Source organism: Anser cygnoides, chromosome 1, assembly GCF_040182565.1.
Source record: "Anser cygnoides isolate HZ-2024a breed goose chromosome 1, Taihu_goose_T2T_genome, whole genome shotgun sequence".
Lineage (NCBI taxonomy): Eukaryota > Metazoa > Chordata > Aves > Anseriformes > Anatidae > Anser > Anser cygnoides.
The window spans coordinates 162,743,803-162,758,243 of NC_089873.1; positions in this window are offsets into that span (position 1 = coordinate 162,743,803).

Consider the following 14,441-nt stretch of genomic DNA (forward strand, 5'->3'; position numbering starts at 1 on the left):
CTACCAGAATTTACTCGGAGGTGTGTCTTAAATTAGTTTGTGATCAAAAGAATTTAAGTCTCTAAAATATAGATGTTGCTCTATTTAAAAATGACATCTGAAGAAAATAAAACACACTAACACACTATTTAAACTGCAGTGGCTGACGGAAGGAACTGAAAGTAAAATTCATTATACTCAAAAACCAAATTTTTCAGTAGTGGTTTATGATTCGTGGTAGCCATATCTCAATCAGTTCTTATTTTTCTTGAAGCAAGGTTATCAAAAACTGATTATATGTATATATTTTAATTAAACTTAGTAGCATACATCCTTTTTTTTAACAGTTTAGTTTCCCAGTAAATGTTGTTTACTCTAATGGGAAAAAATAGCATGGATATGTTTTATCAGTTTTTAAGAAGTATTTAATTATTTTCATTTCCATAATTATAACTATCAGTAACAAATATCAGGGTACTGAAAACTTATTCTGAAAACCTAGCACATAAAAACTACTTCTATGTTTTTCAACTACGCATGTTTGGTTCAACAAAATCATCAACACCTTGAATTTGTCTTGAACACATCTATAATTATATTTGGTCATTGTCACGTGATATATTATTGAATTTGTTTCATTAGCTTTTTATCAACTCTTAGAAAATTTCCTAATAAAATTGTAATTTGCCTATCAATTGAGTTAAACTATTGGAATTCATTCATGAATGGATATATTATTGCACAGTTTTCAGCACTGTTCAAGCAAGGTATTGAGAAAAGCTACATAAACTCTGAGGATCATGTTCCAGACAGTGACTGTAATTACCATATTAATTACCATCAAATTCTTATAGTATCTAAAATTTATTTGAATTTCTATTGCTAGGCTCCCTATATGATATCTGTGTAGCTACTCTTTTTAACCAAAAGTGGCAAGAGTCAGTGCAGAAGTTTCTATAGTTACTTGGAGGCTTCAGAAGAGTTCAATCAGTTAAGCATGTTCACATTGCATCGTTTAGTTTACAGCATAGAAAAATCAAATAGACCAAATTTTGCGTAAATGTTGGTAGCTATCATGGGACTTTCAAATGCAATCGAAATCCCGAAACTAGTTTGGAAAAAAAAAAAAATATATATATATATATATTGTTGTTACCACACTCACTTGCCAAGGCAATCAGCTGTGGGTGGGCCCATTCCACAACAAAGTGGGGGATGGTGGTGTACAGGGGGGGTTTCCTGAGTCAGGGAAGTCCCAGGGGAGTGCAGAGACTCTTGAGGGGTCAGGAAGCTGACGTGAGAGCAGATGACAAGGCATGGGTTGGTCCAGCAGTAATGGTGGCCACCCTCCACTGCCGCATAAGCAACCCTCAGGGAAAGAAAGCAACCAGTTGTGTGGTGACCAGAGCAGGCAAACAGGGTGTCTGGAGGCAGTTGGCATACAGGGAGGGCGCCCCTTGAGGGAGGGCCATTCCACTGGCAGAGCGGGAGGCACCAAGTACACCTTAACCCTATACCTGGATCTGCACAGGCTGAGGGCACGGCTAACAGATGCAGCAGTTTGCACGGCAGTTCATGCAGAAGGGCGCAAGAGGGCACCTTTGTTTCCAGTCCTCGTAGTGTACACTTTCTCAGATATGAGCATGACATGCTGCAGAGCATATTCCTCATTAGCTGCTGGAGTTACTTCGTTATCTGTGTCAGAAGTGTTGACCCTGACAGACTCTCTGACTGCAGATGTGTCTTTTCAGGTCTCAGGCTGCAGAGATTGCTTGGGGCCTCTCTGGGAGGCCTGGACTAACAGTCAGATCTCGTGTATAAGGTGTTCAGGTGTAGACAGGGTGTTCATGGAGACCATACAGCTCCAGGAGTCCCAACCCCATACAGCAGTGGAGCTGTCAGAGGGCTCAGTGCTACGTAAAGCAGTACATCATTACACTACAGAAGAGAGCTGGAAGCTGGTCACTTCTCGTAGGACAAGAAAGGCTTTTACTCCTCCTGAAGCCTTGCTATTGAGGAACAGATTCAGTGCCCACCAGGCTGAGGAAGAGCTGGGCAAGACTTCAAGGGAGGCAGCTGGGCAGACAGACCCTGTGACTAGCAGGAGTACTTGGAAGAAGAGGTGGGGGGATTGTTGTGGGTGACTCCTTGCTGCTGGGTGTGGAGGCACCTGATCTCTTGTCTAGACGGTTTTGTTGCCTGCTAGGGGCTTGGATAAGACATGTCATGGAAAAACTGCCAAAACTTGTCCGTGAGTCAAACTAATTACCCTCTGCTCCTCTTCCATGTGGGTGCTAATGACACCAAGGGTAAATCAGAAATCATCAAACAGGATTTTAGGGCTCTGGGAATGGTGGTCATGGGCCACGAAGCCCAGGTCATTTTTTCCGCAATAATTCCAGTGGATGGGAAGGATGGGAGTAGGAGAAAGCTGATGTTCCAAGTTAATGACTGGCTGTGCCACTGGTATTGGCAACAGGGTTTTGGTTCTATTACCATGGAACCCTGTTTGATGATCAAGAACTGATGGGGAGAGATAGGATCCACCTCACTAAGAGGATGCACACGTGTCTTTGCTAGCAGGATGGCCAACATGGTAAGGAGAGCTTTAAACTACGAAAGATGGGGGAAGGGGAGAGTTACAGGGATGGGGAAGGGAACGCAGCAAAAAGTGGCTTGAGTCAGGCTGCCTCCAGTGGGTGCATGCAGACAAGGAAGTGAGCACAGGACATGACTATGGAGGATCCTCTTGTAGGCTTGATCACCTCCCTGAAGTCCTTGTGTAGAAATGCTTGCATAGCAAATGAACCTGATATCTGCTGGAAACACCATACATCTGGGCACAAACAATCCAAGAGGTTCCTGCAGAGCATTGATGATAACTTTTTTACACAAGTGTTTAAGGAGCCAATGAGGACAGGTATGTTGCTGGACCTTGTATTAACAAACAATGAAGGGTTGGTTAGAAATGTGAAGGTTGGGGGCAGCCTTGGCTTCAGTGACCATGAGATGGTGGAGCTCGGAATCTTGGGAGGAAGAAGTAGGGCAAAAGTTATGATCACAACCCTGGACTTCAGGAAAGAAAATTTTGGCCTCTTTGGGGACCTACTTAGAGGAATTCCATGGGTTAGGGCCCTAGAAGAAAGTGTGTGTGGGGGGGTGCAAGAGAGCTAGTTAATATTCAAATATCACTTCCTCCAAGCTCAAGTTCAACATATCCCTTTGAGTAAGAAGGCAAGCAATGGGGGCAGGAGACCTGCATGGATGAGCAGGGAGATCCTGGGAAAACTCAGTCAGAACAAGGAAGTATACAGCATGTGGAAAAAGGGACAGGTTACTTGGGAGGAATATAGGGACATTGTCAGAGTACGCAGGGATATGACAAGGAAGGCCAAGACTCATTTTAAATTAAATCTGAAAAGGGATGTCAAGGACAATAAGAAGGGCTTCTTCAAATATGTTAGTAGCAAGAGGAAGACTAGGGAAAATATAAGCCTGCTGCTGAATGGGGTGAATGCCCTGCTGACATAGGATACAAAGAATGCAGAGTTGCTGAATGCCTTTGTCTCCACTGCTAATACCAGCACCCAGGAATCTCAGACCCTAGAGACAAGAGAGGAAGCATGGAGAAAGGAGGACATTCCCTTGGTCAAGGAGGATCAGGTTAGAGTGTTTAGGTACACTTGACACCCACGAATTCAACCAACTTTGCTCACTGGCCTGGTTCTGACCAGTGGAAGGTCCCTTTTGGAGCTGGCTGAAACTGGCTCTTATCTAGACTTTTGGACTCTTCTCACAGGAGCCACCCATACATCTACCCTTCTACCAAGCTCTTGCCACGTAAGCCCAATACACCTGTTGACAAAGAATACAGAGAAGGCAGAATTTATGAATAACTTCTTTGCTTCTGTCTTCACTGCTAAAACCAGACCTCAAGAACCTCAGACTCTAAAGAAAGGAAGTGTGAGAAAGGACAACTTTGTCAAGGAGTATCAGGTTAGAGATCATATAGGCACATTTGACACCCACAAATCCATGGGCCCAAAAATGGGATACACTGGTGAGTGCTGAGGGAGCTGGCCAATGTTATTGCTAGGACACCCTCTGTTGTCTTTGAAAGGTGGTGAAGAACAGGAGAGGTGCCTGAGGACTGGAAGAAAGCCAGTGTCACTTCAGTCTTCAAAAAGGGCAAGAGAGAGGATCCAGGAAACTACAGGCCAGTCAGCCTCACCTCCACCCCTGGAATGGTTATAGAAGAGCTCATCCTGGATGTCATCTCCAAGCATGTGAAGGCTAAGAAGTTGATCAGGAGTAGTCAGCATGGATTCACCAAAGGGAAATCATGCTTACCCAATCTGACAGCCTTCTATGATGGGACGACTGGCTGAGTAGATGAAGGAAGAGCAGTGGATGTTGTCTACCTTGACTTCAGTAAGGCTTTCAACAGTGTCTTCCGTAACATCCTTATAGGCAAACTCAGGAAGTGTGTGATAGATGAGTGGACAGTGAGACAGATTGAGAACTGTCTGGATGGCAGAACTCAGAGGGTTGTGCTCAGCGGCAGTCTAGTTGGAGACCTGTGTCTAGTGGTGTCCCCCCGGCGACAGTACTGGGTCCAGTCTTGTTCAGCGTATTCATCAGTGACCTGGATGATGAAACAGAGTGCACCCTCAACAAGTTTACTGATGACACAAAGCTGGGAGGAGTGGCTGATACCCCAGAGGGTTGTGTTGCCATTCAGAGGGACCTGGACAGGCTGGAGAGTTTAGCAGTGAGGAACCTCATGAAGTTCAACAAAGGCAAGTGCAGCACCCTTCACCTAGGGAGAAATAACCTCTCGCACCAGTACAGGCTGGAGGCTGACCTGCTGGAAAGAAATACTGCTGGAGAAGGACCTGGGAGTTCTGGTGGACAGCAGGTCGACATTTTTGAGCAATGTGCCCTTGTGGCCAAGAAGGCCAATAGCATCCTGAGGTGCATTAAGAAGACTGTTGCCAGCAGGTTGCGGGAGGTGATCTTTCATATCCCTTTATTCAGTCTTGGTGAGGCCACACCTGCAGTATTGTGTCCGGTTCTGGGATCCCCAGTACAAGAGGGACATAGAGCTATGGGAGCAAGTCCAGCAGAGGGCTACTAGGATGATAAGGTGACTGGAGCGTCTGTCATATGAGGAGAGAGCACCTCTGTCATATGAGAGCACCATCTGTCATATGAGAGAGGCACCGTATGTGTGAGGTGCGAGGTGCGAGCAGGTGGATGACCTGGTCCGCATGGTGGCAGAACTCAAAGAGGAGGTGGAGAGGTTGAGGGCTATCAGGGAGTGTGAGCGGGAGATAGACTGGTGGAGTGACTCCCTGCAGGGCCTGAAGGAGAGGTACCAGGGTGAGACACCCCAAATGGGGATGGACCCCCTGCCCTGTCACTGTCGGGCAGAGGGAGGCGACCTAGGAGTTGAGGAGGGATGGAGACAGGTCCCTGCTCGACCTCACAGGCGACGACCCCCCTACCGGCCCCACCTTCCCAGGTGCCCTTACACAACAGATTTGAGGCCCTGGAGCTTGAGAGACCGGTGGGTGAGGATGAGGTAGAAAGTCTACCCAGGAGGATGCCTAGGGTGAGGAGGTCGACTCCACGCTTCAAGACTGCCTCCACCAAGAAAGATAGAAGGGTAATCGTTGTAGGCGACCCCCTTCTCAGGGGGACAGAGGGCCCTATTTGTCGACCTGACCCTACCCTTAGGGAAGTCTGCTGCCTCCCTGGGGCCAGGGTCAGGGATGTTGCCAGGAAGCTTCCCAACCTGGTCCGCCCCTGTGACTACTACCCTCTTTTGATAGTCCAGGCTGGCAGTGAAAGTATTGAAGAGAGAAGCCTGAAGGCTATGAAACGGGACTTTAGGGGACTGGGACGGTTAGTGGATGGAGTGGGAGTACAGATGGTGTTTTCATCTATCCCTGCAGTGGCAGGGAGGGGTACAGAGAAGACATGCAAAACCCACCTGATTAACACGTGGCTCAGAGGCTGGTGCCAACACAGAAATTTTGTTTTTTTTTTTGACCATGGGGCGCTTTACTCAGCACCCGGCCTGGTGACCGCAGACAGGTCCCTATCTCTAAGGGGAAAACGGATCCTAGCCCAGGAGCTGGCAGGGCTCATTGAGAGGGCTTTAAACTAGGTAAGAAGGGGGATGGGGCTGAAATTAGGCTTGTTGGAGCTGTGCCAGGGGGAACAATGGCAAAGCCGGGGAAGAGGGCAATGGCCCAAATGAAGTGCATCTACACTAATGCACGCAGCATGGGTAACAAACAAGAGGAACTGGAAGCCATCGTGCAGCAGGCAGGCTATGACTTGGTTGCCATCACGGAAACGTGGTGGGACCACTCTCATGACTGGAGTGCTGCAGTGTCTGGCTATAGGCCCTTCAGAAAGGACAGGCAGCACAGAAGGGATGGTGGTGTGGCTCTCTATATCAGAAAGTGTTTTGATGTTGTGGAACTTGAGGCTGGGAATGATAAGGTTGAGTCCCTGTGGGTTAGGATCAGCGGGAAGGCCAACAAGGCAAGCATCCTGGTGGGGGTCTGTTATAGACTGCCGAACCAGGATGCAGAGACGGATGAGGAGTTCTACAGGCAGCTGGCAGAAGCCGTGATATCGTCCGCGCTTGTTCTCATGGGGGACTTCAACTTCCCAGACATATCCTGGAAGCACAACACAGCCCAGAGAAAGCAGTCTAGGAGGTTTCTGGAGAGCGTGCAAGATAGCTTCCTGACGCAGCTGGTTAGAGAGCCTACCAGGGGAGGTGCCCCGCTAGACCTTCTTTTCGCAAACAGAGAAGGACTGATGGGAGATGTGGTGGTCGGGAGCTGTCTTGGGCACAGTGACCACAAAATGGTAGAGTTCCCTATTCTTGGTGAAGTCAGGAAGGGGATCAGTAAAACCGCTGTCTTGGCCTTCCGGAGGGCTGACTTTGAGCTGTTCAGGACACTGGTTGGCAGAGTCCCTTGGGAGGAGGTTCTGAAGGGTAAAGGAGTCCAGGAAGGCTGGGCACTCTTTTCATTAAGGAAATCTTAATGGCTCAGGAGCGGTCTGTCCCCATGTGCCCAAAGATGAGCCGGCGCGGAAAAAGACCGGCCTGGCTGAACAGAGAGTTGTGGCTCGAGCTTAGGAGAAAAAGGAGGGTTTATAATATTTGGAAAAGAGAGCGGGCCACTCAGGAGGACTATAAGGATGTTGCGAGGCTGTGCAGGGACAAAATTAGAAGGGCCAAAGCTCATCTGGAGCTCAATCTGGCTACTGCCGTTAAAGATAACAAAAAACGTTTTCACAAATACATCAACACGAAAAGGAGGACTAAGGAGAATCTCCATCCTTTACTGGGTGCTGGGGGGAAACTTAGTTACAAAAGATGAGGAAAAGGCTGAGGTGCTCAATGCCTTCTTTGCCTCAGTCTTTAGCGGCAAGACCAGTTGTTCTCTGGAAACCGAGTACCCTGAGGGAGTGGAAGGGGATGGGGAGCAGAATGTGGCCCTCACTATCCACGAGGAAATGGTTAGCGACCTGCTACAGCACTTGGATGGACGCAAGTCGATGGGGCCGGATGGGATCCACCCGAGGGTACTGAGAGAACGGGCGGAGGAGCTGGCCAAGCCGCTTTCCATCATTTATCGGCAGTCCTGGCTATCAGGGGAGGTCCCAGTTGACTAGCGGCTAGCAAAAATGACGCCCATCTACAAGAAGGGCCGGAGGGTAGACCCGGGAAACTATAGGCCTGTTAGTTTGACCTCAGTGCCAGGGAAGCTCATGGAGCAGATTATCTTGAGTGCAATCAAGCGGCAATTGCAGGGCAACCAGGTGATCAGGCCCAGTCAGCATGGGTTTATGAAAGGTAGGTCCTGCTTGACAATCCTGATCTCCTTCTATGACAAAGTGACACGCTTAGTGGATGAGGGAAAGGCTGTGGATGTGGTCTACCTTGACTTCAGTAAGGCTTTTGACACCGTTTCCCACAGCATTCTCCTCAAGGAACTGGCTGCTTGTGGCTTGGACTGGCGTACGCTTTGTTGAGTTAAAAACTGGCTGGATGGCCGGGCCCAAAGAGTTGTGGTGAATGGAGCCAAATCCAGTTGGAGGCCGGTCACTAGTGGAGTCCCCAAGGGCTCAGTGCTGGGGCCGGTCCTCTTTAATATCTTTATTGATGACCTGGATGAGGGGATTGAGTGCACCCTCAGTAAGTTTGCAGACGACACCAAGTTAGGTGCGTGTGTCGATCTGCTCGAGGGAAGGAAGGCTCTGCAGGAGGATCTGGATAGGCTGGACCGATGGGCCGAGGTCAACTGTATGAAGTTCAACAAGGCCAAGTGCCGGGTCCTGCACCTGGGGCACAACAACCCCAAGCAGAGCTACAGGCTGGGAGATGAGTGGTTGGAAAGCTGCCTGGCAGAGAAGGACCTGGGAGTACTGGTTGATAGGCAGCTGAATATGAGCCAGCAGTGTGCTCAGGTGGCCAAGAAGGCCAACAGCATCCTGGCTTGCATAAGAAGCAGCGTGGCCAGCAGGGCTAGGGAGGTGATTGTCCCCCTGTACTCAGCTCTGGTGAGGCCGTACCTCGAGTACTGTGTTCAGTTTTGGGCCCCTCGCTACAAGGACATGGAGGTGCTCGAGCGAGTCCAGAGAAGGGCAACGAAGCTGGTGGGGGGTCTGGAGAACAAGTCTTACGAGGAGCAGCTGAGGGAGCTGGGATTGTTCAGCCTGGAGAAGAAGAGGCCCATGGGCGACCTCATCGCCCTCTATAGGTACCTTAAAGGAGGCTGTAGAGAGGTGGGGGTTGGTCTATTCTCCCGCATGCCTGGTGACAGCACCAGGGAGAATGGGCTAAAGTTGCGCCAGGGGAGGTTTAGGTTGGATGTTAGGAAGAACTTCTTTACTGAAAGGGTTGTTAGGCATTGGAATGGACTGCCCAGGGAGGTGGTTGAGTCGCCATCCCTGGAGGTCTTTAAGAGACGTTTAGATGTAGCCCTTAGTGATATGGTTTAGTGGAGGACTTGTTAGTGTTAGGGCTGAGGTTGGACTAGATGATCTTGGAGGTCTCTTCCAACCTAGACAATTCTGTGATTCTGTGATTCTGTGAGAGGCTCAGGGACCCAGGCCTGTTTAGCTTGAAGAAGAGAAGACCGAGAGAGCATCTTACCAATGTGTATAAATATCTGAAGGGAGGGTGTTAAGAGGATGGGGGCAGACTGTCTTCAGTGGTGCCAAGCAACAGGACAAGAAGCAATAGGTTCAAACTGAGGCACAGGAATTTCCATCTGAATATGAGAAAACACATTACTGTGAGGGTGACAGATCACTGAAAGCGGTTGCCCAGAGAGGCCGTGGAGTCTTCTCTAGAGATATTCAAAACCTGCCTGAACATGATCCTGTGCAATGTGCTCTAGGTGACCCTACTTGGGTGGGGTTTGGACTAGATGATTTTCAGAGTTCCCTTTCACCCTCAAGCATTCTGTGAATCTGTGATACTGAGTGGAAAACACAGTTTTCTCTATTAAAAGAACTCAATAAAAATATTAAAATATAAATAAAAATATTAAAATACAAATAAAATATTCCTTTAGCTAGGAATGTAGATGCTATCTGTTTATATTTGAAACTGAAATAATGAGTAATTTTTTTAAATGATATTTTCCTCCATGGCTGTTATAACTTAGGCAAAAGTATTTGGGGAGCATTTCTAAAACTACCAAATTTCTTAAATAACATCAGTCGGCTTCCATATGAAGAATGCAAGTCCTACATTCATTATTTTAAAATGAACTATGTATAATGAAGTATCCAGTTCTTCTGAAACACGGTATTCAGAGACTATTATAAATGACTTCTTTAAATGTGTCTGTTCTCAAATTTGTTATTTCTGAACCTCATAAAATTTTTTGGTAATTCTGTAATTTTGAATAATTATGGACATTCCAAGGAACCCTGTGTATCCTGGACCTACATTTTATGACAACTGAAAATGAATAAAGAAATAACTTTAATTAAACAAATGTATGTTTCTGTCTAATAAAGAAATTTATACCATGCATATTCATTCATACCAATCTATTTGCTGAGTTCTTTGAAAACTCCCTTTTCCTTCAGAATTTCAGTATAGTCTTGCTTGTTTGATCATTAATTAAGCATTCATAATTGAATTGTAAGGTACACATTCACCTTTCCCTTATTTAGCTTCATTCTGACATGCTGTTTTAATCACTTCGAATTTTTAGGGGAGTTCTTGATAGAATATCTTGTTACAACTAATATTAAAAATGTATATATTACTAAAATATATCTACTTCCAGCTTAGTTCATCTTCAGTCATCGACTGATTTAATAAATTCTTTTAATAGGAAATAATTGTCAAAGATATTTACCAAGAACATATCCTATAAAACAAATTTGATAAATAAATACCTAATATAGCATATTTCTACTGAAGAAAAGCTACTACATACTTCTATTCTATTATTCATACCCCATTCAGTTATAAATAACTAGAACCATTTGTTTTGCAAATTTATGTGGTTTACAATTATATACGATAATATGCATATATGCATACATACATGTATGCACAAATAATATGCATATATATATATACATATATATATTTATTTACAATAAACCAGTATTCAGCAAGCTAGTCTCAAAGCCTTCAACATCATTTCAAATGAACTTGAAAAATAATTTGCACTAACACCTTACCCATCAGCAGAAAGCTAAGGCTTTTTAACCTTATGTAAAACACCTTTAAACTGTCAACTAAAGCAAATTTTAACATTCAGCTTTGAATCTCAGCAGGATTTCTTCAATTTCTTGCTTTTTTCCTCCATTATCACAAAACCTTCTTAAAGTTGGCCTGAAATGACACTAATCTAGCATAGCTATTTTCAGTTTAATGAATGGGTTTCTGTCTATGTAGATTTATGCAGATGGATGTTTTGGGCCTCACCTGCTGACATTATCAGGATGGAGTCACTCTGTGTTTCAAATAGCAGAATAATACTTCTGTAATAACAAATATGTAGATCCAGAAGAAAGTCATACAATTTACTGGAATTGAAAAAGCAGATGGGACCTTTGGCAAATGATGCTATTCTTCCTTGCCATTGAGTGTTTATTCTAAAAGCATCTGTAGCACTGTAGGCAACATTTTTTTTCTGAGTGAAGAACCCTGTGTACTAAGTACCTCATATTTCCTTCAAAAACAGCATGAAAATTTACCTAATTTTGAAACTTTTCCCTTTAGTGCCTTGTGAATGATGTAGAAAATAGAATCAAAATATATAAGACTAAAAGATTACAATTATGTTGTTTTTTCTATGTAGTAATGTATAGTTTGCAAAAAATATTACTACAAATATATTTTTTACAGTAACACCCCAATTCTCAGCAAGAAATCAACAATATAACAAACTTACTAAGTTATCATTACTTTTTTTTTTTCAAATATAAAATTTTCTGTCACAGAGTAATGTTTATATCACAGTGCATCTCTACTGTTAGTCAATAAATAACTGATTTAGCAAAGCTACAATTGAAACAGTACCGTCTTGTTTTCTTACCGTTTTTTCACTTACCTTTCTTAAACAAATTTTCATTTTTAATAGATCTCCATAGGACTAGCAAGAATATAATGCATCTGGCCTTGATGCATTGTCATTACAGGGACATATGTTTTATCTCTTATATCATTTTGCAACAGGCAAACTTTCCCTAAGTATTTTATGTTGAGTAAATAATTCTTTACTCATAAAAGTTTTTCTTGGGTACACTGTTTGAAATCAGTATGGTAGCTTGAAAGAGTGAAGACAGAATACAAGTACATATTTTTGAGGATGGAAATGTAGAGTTAGACAAGGAGAGCTGATGGAGATTATTGGTGAGTCTTGGAGTTTTACTGGGAAGAGCAATCTTTCTCACCTATAAAGAGAAAGAAAACTTGAAAACAAATGAGGAAAAAGATAAAAATAAATGAAAAAAAAAATATGAATGTGAGTACATTAAAAAAAAATAGCAAAAGCATGACACAGTCCAGAAGAAAGTTCATTGTGAGAAGAGATTGGAAGCTGAGAAAGAATTTTATTGTAAAAAACAATTAAACGCTGGACTTATAAATGTGTAAGAATAGGAACGTAGGCAAAATACACACAGACACAAAAAAGAAGTTCTGACACCAAGAAACACATTTATGGTAGCCTTTGGACAGTCTATGAATTGTAAAATGAAAGCAAGAAGGGTAAATTACTTAAAATGGTAACAAGAGAATCAAAATAATATTTTGCAGTAAATAAGAAAGAGGATAAAATAATCTGTGAAAACATTTTAAGTGAAAAATTTAAGGAAAACAATGCTATATTTACTTCATGAAAATATTTCCCGAGAGAAGATTTTAGAAAGCTAAATAAGAAAAACCAAGAACACTAAGATAAATTAAGGGAACAGATAATGGATTCTTGGTCGTCTTAGGCTTAGGTGGAACATTTGTGACTAGGCTTGTGGAATGACTTTTATCTCTTTCATTTGACATTTCTGAGAACTTCAAACAAACACCTCAAATCACAGATTACAAAGATATTTTTTTTTGAATTACATAGAAAATTTAATCCTGTGTCTATTCTATTCTATAACCTTTTACTGTGCAACATCTTGAACGCATTAGCATGTGTCCTCATCAATTACTATTTGCTTTAAAGGCTACTAGATTTTCCATTCTTGAAGTGTTTATTTTATTATTTATTTATTTATTTATTTATTTTGGTTTCTTGGTTTTATTTTTCCAGCACCTTTTATGGCTGCAATACACCATGCTTTCTAATCTTTTAGTGGAAACATTCTTTTACAGCACAAACACAAAATACATGTTTGTTTGCAACCCTGATCCCCTACACTGTTCCCCTCCTAGAAAATGTCTTCAGAAAGACTTTTGATGGTAATTACTCAACCTGTATGTCATTTGAATTCTGTTTCTTCTCTGGAAGAAAAGAAAATTTCTACAGAAATACTTTGCAGGTGATACTGATCGTTTTCCTCAAGATTTCTTTCACTTTTTTTTAAAGACAGTCAACACCTTTTCTAATTTGTAATTTAGAAAAAAAAATGCATAGAAATGTATAAGAAAATTATAAGGAAAATAATTATCTCTTCCACTGTTTTCCATTTCTCTTCTTCTTTCCAGCCAAATACTTAAATAAATCTTACATATATATCTATATATTAAAAGAGGAAACAATTTGTCTTCAGAATCACAGAATAGTTGAGGTTGGAAGGGAACTCTGGAGATCATCTAGTCCAAACCGCCATCCAAGTAGGGTCACCTAGAGCATGTTGCACGGAATCATGTTCAGGCAGGTTTTGAATATCTCCAGAGAAAGAGACTCCACAGCCTCTCTGGGCAACCGGTTTCAGTATTCTGTCACCCTCAAAGTAAATAAGTGTTTTCTCATATTCAGATGGAACTTCCTTTGTTTCAGTTTATGCCTGTTGCCTCTCGTCCTGTCACTGGGCACCTTAGTCCTGGTGAAAAAAAAAAGAACATCTAAAAATAAATTAGCCATTTATTTCAAGAATTATGATATTATTGTATTTACACTAACTGAATCTTTGACTCAAGGTAATTTATAGTTTCAGTAAGCTATGTTCTATGCAATTTGTAAAACTGATGCTTTAATTAAGTTTTCTGTAAACATATATATATATATATAACCAGTTCTTGATAAATAAATATGATTATATTACTTCATCTTTCCATTATATAAAATTACTCAGGTAATTTAAGTAATTCAAAATTCTGCCTCATCCCCTTGTTTTCTGGAACTAATCTCACCCATTATTACGATGATCTGAATCAGTAACCTGGTAGAAAGCTGATGGGCTTTTTTGTTGTTGCTTTTTTGTTTGTCTGTTTGTTTTTTTGGGGGGTAGGGGGATAGGAGAGGGATTCATTTTGTTGTTGTTGTTGTTTGTTTGTTTGCTTGTTTTGTTTTGTTTTGTTTTCCTGCTGGGCTTACTTACTGCTGCCATAGGGAACTTCAACGTCCATCTGCAGCCAGTAAGATCAGCAAAATGTCAGTTCACTTGAAGTGGGACATAATATTGCATAATTCAAGTCGATAAACAAAGCAAGACAGGAAATCCAAGGTGGTCTGTCTGAGTGATTTCTTATAAGCATGAGCATATTACTCTTTTTGATGTACGTTGTTAGCCAACTTTTGGAGTCCAGCAGATTGTATCAATTAAGAGAAGAAACTTCATCTAAGGAACTGTTTAATTTGATTCAGTCCTGTTTATTTATAAACAAATTTGTTTTAATCCTGATCACAGCACAAATCACATAAAAAGAGATTTGGAACTTTGAGCACAGAAACTCTAGACTAAAACTCTCAAGAGAGCGTCATGCACCTGGTATTTGCAAACAAGTAACCTTTGGT